Source organism: Protopterus annectens, chromosome 11.part0 (assembly GCF_019279795.1).
Source record: "Protopterus annectens isolate FY-2018-M chromosome 11.part0, PAN1.0, whole genome shotgun sequence".
NCBI classification, from domain to species: Eukaryota; Metazoa; Chordata; order Ceratodontiformes; family Protopteridae; genus Protopterus; species Protopterus annectens.
In genome coordinates this window covers 297201138-297209168 of record NC_056745.1, presented here as the reverse complement: position 1 = coordinate 297209168, position 8031 = coordinate 297201138, and the positions used below count along the sequence as shown (strand labels likewise).

General features: G+C 37.8%; 1 protein-coding gene across 1 annotated transcript in view; it reads right to left on the bottom strand.

Annotated features, from left to right (window-relative positions):
* The window catches only part of LDHB (lactate dehydrogenase B), a 232045-nt gene extending 225081 nt beyond the window's left edge, over positions 1–6964 (bottom strand). The window contains exon 1 of the mRNA XM_044087804.1: positions 6846–6964. The gene's annotated coding sequence lies outside the window, so the exon portion shown is untranslated. The remainder of the gene's footprint in view (positions 1–6845) is intronic.
* Positions 6965–8031: the final 1067 nt, after the last annotated feature.

Here is an 8031-nt window from a genome sequence, read left to right as displayed (position 1 = left end):
TTACAGGCTGAACTGCTCAAATCATTTCAGCACAAAGTAGAAATTCTCTGAATTTCAGGCCATTTGCATGTAATCTCATCAAAGCACACCACAGATTACACATCTAAGGTAAATAGCTTTTATGTCAAACTTGGCAGCCTGTAACAAAATGTACATTGGCCATTAAAAGCAATTGCAGCAGTAGATAACCTTCATCCCCCCACCTCACCAGACAATATGTAGACTTTCAATGTATCAGATCATATGAACTTATAGTCTGCAACATTTTGTTGTAGAAAACAAAATAAAGAAGTAATAATAGGAAATAAAAAAAATGTCTGTAAATGCAGAGGGCTGTCATTACTGGGAGAACTTTTGGATGTAGAGTATCTAGGCCTACTGTACTGTTTACTTAATTACAGCATACATTGAATCACATCTACTTAATAAAAGATATAAAAATAATTTTATGCCAGAGCTATACATACAGATACTGTAAATCATCGCTAAATAGCAATGCATCCCCTTACTTCTTCCCATAGCCGATGAGGAGATTGCTTATAATGATGAGCAGTCTCAAAGGAGGATAAACCAACTAACTGAAGGTGCTCGTAAGTATGAAAAATCACTGTATGGGAAGCATACATGCATTCTTTGTTACATTCTGTTAAATGAAGGTAGACTGTTGCTTTTTTTAAAGTCATTAACATGATAAAAGTAATCAGAGCAGAAGTGCAAAAGTACTTCAGTATAAATAAGTAACCTCTTCAGTGTAGTCAGTACTAGTACCATTTAACAGAATTATTATTCATTGTAAAATGTAGTAACATTTCCTGAGGTATATCTGTTTACTAGATGCTTACTAAGCACCATCAATAAAATAAAAATTGATTTAACTCCCAAATTCTGAGTAGATTTATTGTCTCAATTTTGTGTCTATCTTTCCATTTATCTCACTCTGTCTCTTTTTTATTATGCATTGTTTTCCATTTACTATTCCTTTCTCTCCCTTCTATGTTCTCTTTTGCACAGATTCAGGGATCCCAGGAGCAGCCCGACCATGCTCTTTGCAGGTCACGAAATGTTTCCCATCCCCCTCTGCACAGCCAAGGATGTCTTACAGGGTTAGGATGGTGGATCCCGTATTGTTGTACCCTTCAAGACCTGATGGATGATGTGCTATAGCGGACAGTGGACAGGCATCTTCATCCCATGCAGGACCTCTTCCAGTGAGTACAAAACTCACTCCCCAACTGATTGCTACCACTGAGCCACCAGTGGCCTCTACAACATGCCATTGGGATCCTCCACTGCAGGTTCATCATACAGTGGAAATATTTGAGGTCTTCCGGACCAGAGTGAGAATGGCTATGACACCCCCTCACCCTCCCTCCCTCCTTACCTAAGTCTCTTTCCTACAGATTCTTCCCTACTTTTTCTCAACTTCCTTCTTATATACAAAAAAAATTGAAAAAATAGGGATATCTATGCCCTGACAAAATCATAGTACCCATGCTGTGCCACCTTCTTGAGCACAAACCTCTTGATGTCTTCCTTCTGTGTGTCCCTTGTGTGCTGTCTCCCCATTTTCCAGCTGTCCTGTCTTCCACTTCTACACCTTGCAAAGAGCCAGTCATGGTGCCTACATAGGGGCACCCTTATAGCCACTACATAATCCCTTTATCTTTTATAAAATTCATTCTACATGGCTGTGTTGAGCACCGCTTGCCTTAACTATCCACCATTCCTTTATGAAAGTTTGTGCAGGTCTATACTCATTCCCGGCTTCTGAAAATAACTGATGTTAATTGAAACTTTACACATTAATGGATGAATTCACACAGTCAACTAAACATTTTTAATCCATTTTGAAGAACTTAGAAAGAGTGGGCATTTTTGTGTGTAAGCTTTTACTTTGCCTTAGTCAGTGCAATTAGCTGGCACTCAGTGTATTTGCATATAGGTGTAGCAGTGCTGTCTGCAGATACATATGCAATTACAAACCTTAGGACTATGAATATCACCCTAGATCTTTCATTTATGGTATGGAGATAAGGAATAGTTAAATGAGTTTACTACTTACATTAATAATACCACTTCAAGTTTTAGTATTTAAAGAATAGAGTACATTTGAATGTAGACTGTTTTTGGGTGTTAAAACTTAAACCATATCTTATCTCCCACTAAAGGTAAAGGTGCATATAGTTGCAGATGATGTAAGAAAAGTAACAGCCCATACTTTGTGAATCCCATCACTGAACAGACATATTTGAAAACTGAAAGTTGTACTTGTGTCAGTACACATGTGATACATGGGCGTGTCTGTGATGCTTGATCTGGGTTTTAGGCAGAAAATTACAGTGTCAGTACACATGTGGTACATGTGGGCTGTCTGTGATGCTTGATCAGTTGAGACAATCACACTTGGTGTAGGTATACACCGAAAACCAAGTGGCCATGAGAAAGACGTCTGCAACAAAATTATTTTTTGAAGCAAAATTAGAAGGCAACTGCAACATTTGTTTTTATTTTTTATTTTCACTTGATGGGAAAAGACAATGAAGCTGACAGGACAGTAAGGATATCACTGCATGGTTACTATTCATCCTTCTTTTCCTAGCACAAATATGACAAATAATTGATTCAGCTTTCTAAAATTGCACTCTCATTTCAGGTAACACCTGAGCTGCTATTGCATCTTCAGGTTGTGAACGATCCTCTTTTAACTCCTTTTTGTCCCACTAAAGAAAACTGTGCAGTTGAGAAACTTGTCCAGAAATCATTCCAAACTCATCTTCTAAAAGCAGTCTGAGTTTCTAACAGGAGCACCCTTTCTTCTGAGAGATCAGCAATGGCTGTCTATGTATAACAGCTTGAAAATTAGAAATCCTGTGCACTGAGATGATAAGCACCAGAAAACAGCACTTGAGAGCTGCTGAGCTAGCTGTCTCAACTGGTTGATAAGAAATGCTATCATCCATGAAAGTAACATCCTAGAGAAGGTAGAGGTTCTTTTGGGCCACAGTGTTGCCTTCCATAAGTTTATGATGCATATAAATAGCTGGGATATGTGTTTTGACCACGGACCAGCTAAGGCCCAAATCATACTGTGTCTGAAATAAGTCAAGATCAAATGTTCCACCTAAATTTAAAGCCTTTTCCACTTGGGAGACTTCTTAGTATATGCAATAACCTCTGAGGTGTCAGGTGACAGAACTGGTGGAATCAAGGGATCTACCAACTTCTTAGCATATGCGGTAACCTCTGAGGTGTCAGGTGACAGAACTGGTGGAATCAAGGGATCTACCAACTTCTTAGCATATGCGGTAACCTAAATTCTGAACTGTCAGGCGATGAAACCGGTGGAATCAAGGGATCTACCATAGAAGCCTGGATCCGTTTGCCATCCCGTCTGCACGGGCATCAGTGAACTGAACTAGGAGGGGTTACCTGTATTGCTGGGGACAAGCGCTTAAGAAATTTGAGGAAGGAAATATTGTTGCCCTTAACCAGCTGCTCAGGCAGATTCTTAAAGGGCAGCTGTCCCGTTAGCATCCATTGAAGAACTTCATCCTGTGTCTAGAATATCAGCTTCATGGAGGACAGGCTTGACTAGTCACCAATTTGAGCCTTCTGAGCTACTCAGGGTTGATGAGGATGAGTTTTGATATTTTTCTCCTGACCTTTGCAATGTGACATAGATTCACTGGGAACTGTACAGAAGAAGCTGCTGCACCAAAGGAAAGAGAATGCATCTATCTGTACCTCTCTCTTGCCTTACTGAACTGAATAGAAGAGCAGGAGCAATACATTCTCTTGAGTAGTGAACAAATCGATCTCTGGAGTGCCCCACATCACATTACATGCATATATGTATGCAGACCTGAACAGAAACATAGAATGTGTGTAATAATGTGACTGTATGGTTGGGTGTGGGGTAGTGAAATTGATTTTGTGTGTGTGTGTGTGTGTGTGTGTGTGTGTGTGTGTGTGTGTGTGTGTGTGTGTGTGTCTGCGTGCGTGTGTATGTATGTGTAGGTCTGCATGTGCGTGTCTGTGAGTGCGTGCGCACGTGCGCGCACGTATGTGTGTGTGTGTGTGTGTGTGTGTGTGTGTGTGTGTGTGTGTGTGTGTGTGGGTGCAAGTGTGTGTGTGTGTGTGAGGGCAAGTGAGTGTGTGTGTGTGTGTGTGTGTGTGTGTGTGTGTGCGTGTGAGGGTGCATGTGTGTGCGTGTGTGTGTGTGTGTGTGTGTGTGTGTGTGTTTGTGTGAGGGTGCAAGTGTGTGTGTGTGTGTGTGTGTGTGTGTGTGTGTGCGTGTGTGTGTGTGTGTGTGTGTGTGTGTGTGTGTGTGTGTGTGTGTGTGTGTGTGTGTGTGTGTGTGTGTATGTGTGTACATGTGTGTGTTTGTGTTGGTGGGTGCATATGTGTGTGTGTTGGGGGGGTGCAATGCCTATATTGTATATGTTTTATATATAAGTCTGTGTATACTTAAAAGCAGTCTTCTGTTTTTATCACAGAGCAAAAACAAAAATATCTGTATTAAATCCATGGTTTATTTACTATTTTATTTATCAAGTTGGTGAATAAAAGCACTGGGACCCCCAGTCAGCTATGCCCTTGTTACAAATATAAAGCAGTAAGATTCAATAATATACAAAGTGCTGTTAAGAACAAAGCAGGAGATAATGTACAAAGAGCATAATAAGACAAACTTGCTCATGGCTGGGTGTAAGAGAATATGTTGTACTCATATCTCTCAACCTCTTAGAGCAAGAAATCTGGACAAACCCATAAATAATGCAGGAAAAGGCCCAAAAATAAGAACAGTTTTAAATATTACTCTTACAAACTTGCTAGAAAAACAGGTTTTGCATTAGCGTGAATTTTCTGAAGGGTATGAAGTCTGAAACTAAAAAGTCTGTCATTATTTTCTAACTTCAACTGTCAAAGATTTGTTAATAATCTGCCAGAAAACCACAATTTTATGAGAAACAGATCAAAATATGAGGCAAAAATCTGGACATTCTGTGAATATCTGGACAGCTGAGAGGTATGGTTGTACTGTTCATTGCTAATATGCTCCGGGGAATGCTGTGCTGCAGGAGATTAAATGAAAAAAAAAAAGCCAGATATTTAAATAATATATGGTTAGTATTAAGTAAACCTTCTGCCCCCTCATCTTCTTTAACTTAATGCACCACAAATTGTGACAAAGTACCACACTGCTTCAAGTGTTGGTTATTGAGAACTTTGACAGAAACCCACCCCTCAGGAGTGATCAAGTTGTTTTTATTATAAAATACTTATGTTTTAATTTAATTTTAAAAGACTTAATCCAATTATATTAAAAATGTTCTTCAGCAAATATCTGCAGTGTGACTCACTGCAGTGTGACTTCCTTATACAAATGGGCCTGAGAAAGGACAATTTGGAAAAACAAAACGTACAATTCTGTTAGCCTCCTATGGCTGAAATGTTACTCACCTTCAATAACTGAAATTTGGCAAGATATAGTAAGCTTGTATTCAATTACTGCATTGTAAATGCATATTTCAGTAACATAATTAGAACCTTGACTTTTTAATCAGTTCTCTAGTGATAAGGCTGATGAAGTATGACAGTTAATATTTTAACGTAAAACTATATGAATGGTGATCATTATATTTTTGAATCATTTTATCAGGTGCTGTATAGTACAATCAAATGGGATTATACTCAATGAATAATTACAATGCATTTAAATGTTTGCAAAAATAATTACGTTCTTGTACCTGGTTCAAACATTCTCACATTCCAGTAAAGAGATTTCAGCAAATAATTCAGAGTGTGTAACTTGCAACTTGTTTTTTGAAGATGTTTTTTGTGTGCCTTTTCATTTTTATTATAAAATGAATGTGGCCCTATTTAGCAGATGATTTCTTTGACATGGCTGACATGGAGCCTCGTTCCGGTTTAAATTATTTAAGAGTCACAGAGTACAAAATGAAAGGAGTGAGATCCGGTTCTACTGGTTACAACTTCTTAACGGCTTGGAGCCTTAATATATCCTGGTTTACTGTCAAGGTCAGATCCTGTCAGTAGCACTGCTGAGTAGAACAAATGCTATTTGACATTGTTAACTGAATATTTAGCACATGCAAACTGACTTCCTTAAGAAGGTATGTTATGTGTTCTCACATTAAGATATAAAAAACAAACCAAGTTCTTTATGGAATAATATTATTACTTGATGGCAAATAAATGCATTATGTAAAAAAAGAGCTCTCTTAAATGCACATGTGAAAGTCATCTAAGACCAGAATAGGAAGAAACTGCATCTAAGAAACTAACAAAATAATTTCATTATCTCAAATGGTAATAAAACAAACTGTATAAAAGCTGCTAAGTTTTTATCTTGCTTATATAGTGTTGTCAGTAATAACCTAGTGAAAGAATATGTACAGAAAAATATTTTAAAAAACTTTCCTTTTAAAGTATCATTAGAGATCTGCTTATGTCCACTAAAAATGTTTCACCACAACACCTTAAAGAAGTTTAATAACATAAAAGTTTTAATAATGAAACAAAGTAAACAAGTGAAACGATGCTAGACATATTGTGTCAATAAAGGAATACGTTTCTGGTATGTACATAATTCTTAAGATGCACCTTTACAATATCCACACAGAATTGTAATGTACATTGAAGGGAAAAGCACAATGTTGCAAGCTGAATGGGTTGCCATTTACAACAATCTCATGAGTTACTACATTTTTCTTTTTTTTTCAAACTAACATTAACCTTAGCACAGTAAATCAACATGCCAGCAAAACATACCAAATGAACATGATTTTGAAAATTATGAAAAGTAAGAACTAAATACTTACACAATCTGGGATGAGCTACCTGTAGGATGATGCCTGTCAGGAAAGAAAGCCTTTGTTCTGATGAACTTGAAAATTTAAATGCAATGGAGAACTCACGTGACGTGACTCACCTTTTGGAACACACCCTCCTTTGTACATCTTAACAAAGTACGTGTGTTTTAGATCAGAACAGTCTCATGTTTCTCAAAAGAATATCCTTTAGATGTTCTTTAAAAGGTCAGAAAAGTCATGCACGTTACCTCTGGAATTTCACTGCAAACTGACTGCAAAACACTGACCATTTTCTGATAGGTGTGTTGCAGGTAAATTAAGTTTACTTACTTTTTTGCAAGTAATGTTAGCCTATTACACTACGACATAAGAAAAGACAATGAAGAAGAATGAAGATGCCAGTGGTGGACCTCTTAAGGTCTCTTTACCTGTAGTAACTAACCTAACCTAACTCCAGAAGTTCCATAACGGAAGCATCTTCTTATATTATAAATTAGAAGCTTGAGTTGGCAGTATTCCATGACTAGCCTCTTTACATACAAATTCTGGTGCTAAACAATAAGGGCCCGTGTTAAGCAGCAGTGCACCCTGTGGTTGCTTGATAACCCCCAAAGAGTTTTTAAAATGTTAATACAGCACTTTCCTTTTCAGTGGCATTGTCTCTACACTGATGGAAATGTATTTTTGACTACAATATAAATTCAGTTTAGAAGATTAATCATAGTGTCTACAAACAATAGTAAGAGGCGGTAAACACTGAAACAATTGGATTTTATGACCTCAGTAATTAATCACGTTTTTGTAAACTGATTTTATGTGCACTGTGGGCCCTACTTCTTCAATATACTCTGGGATGTCTTGAGTCCATTTATCTTGCTAGGGACCCGCACTTTCATTAAACCTCTTAAATAGTCCCTGTCTCAGTCTTTTTGAGGGTTTTAATCCCGAATGATCCTGCTGATAGTCCCCAGTGTTTAAGCCAGCTTTGAAATCAGCTGATGTTTTATTGCAGATGTATGACAGCAGGAAAGGGCAAATTTGCCCATGTAGTCTCGTGTTTTGATAGCACTAATACCATATTTGTCCTTCTACAGCCCTACCCACCATCTGTTTTATGGTTTCTTGAAAGCTTTAGTGGACTACAGTCCAGTCTCAACTAATAGTATGGTAAGTTTTTTCTGTATGTCAGTATGAT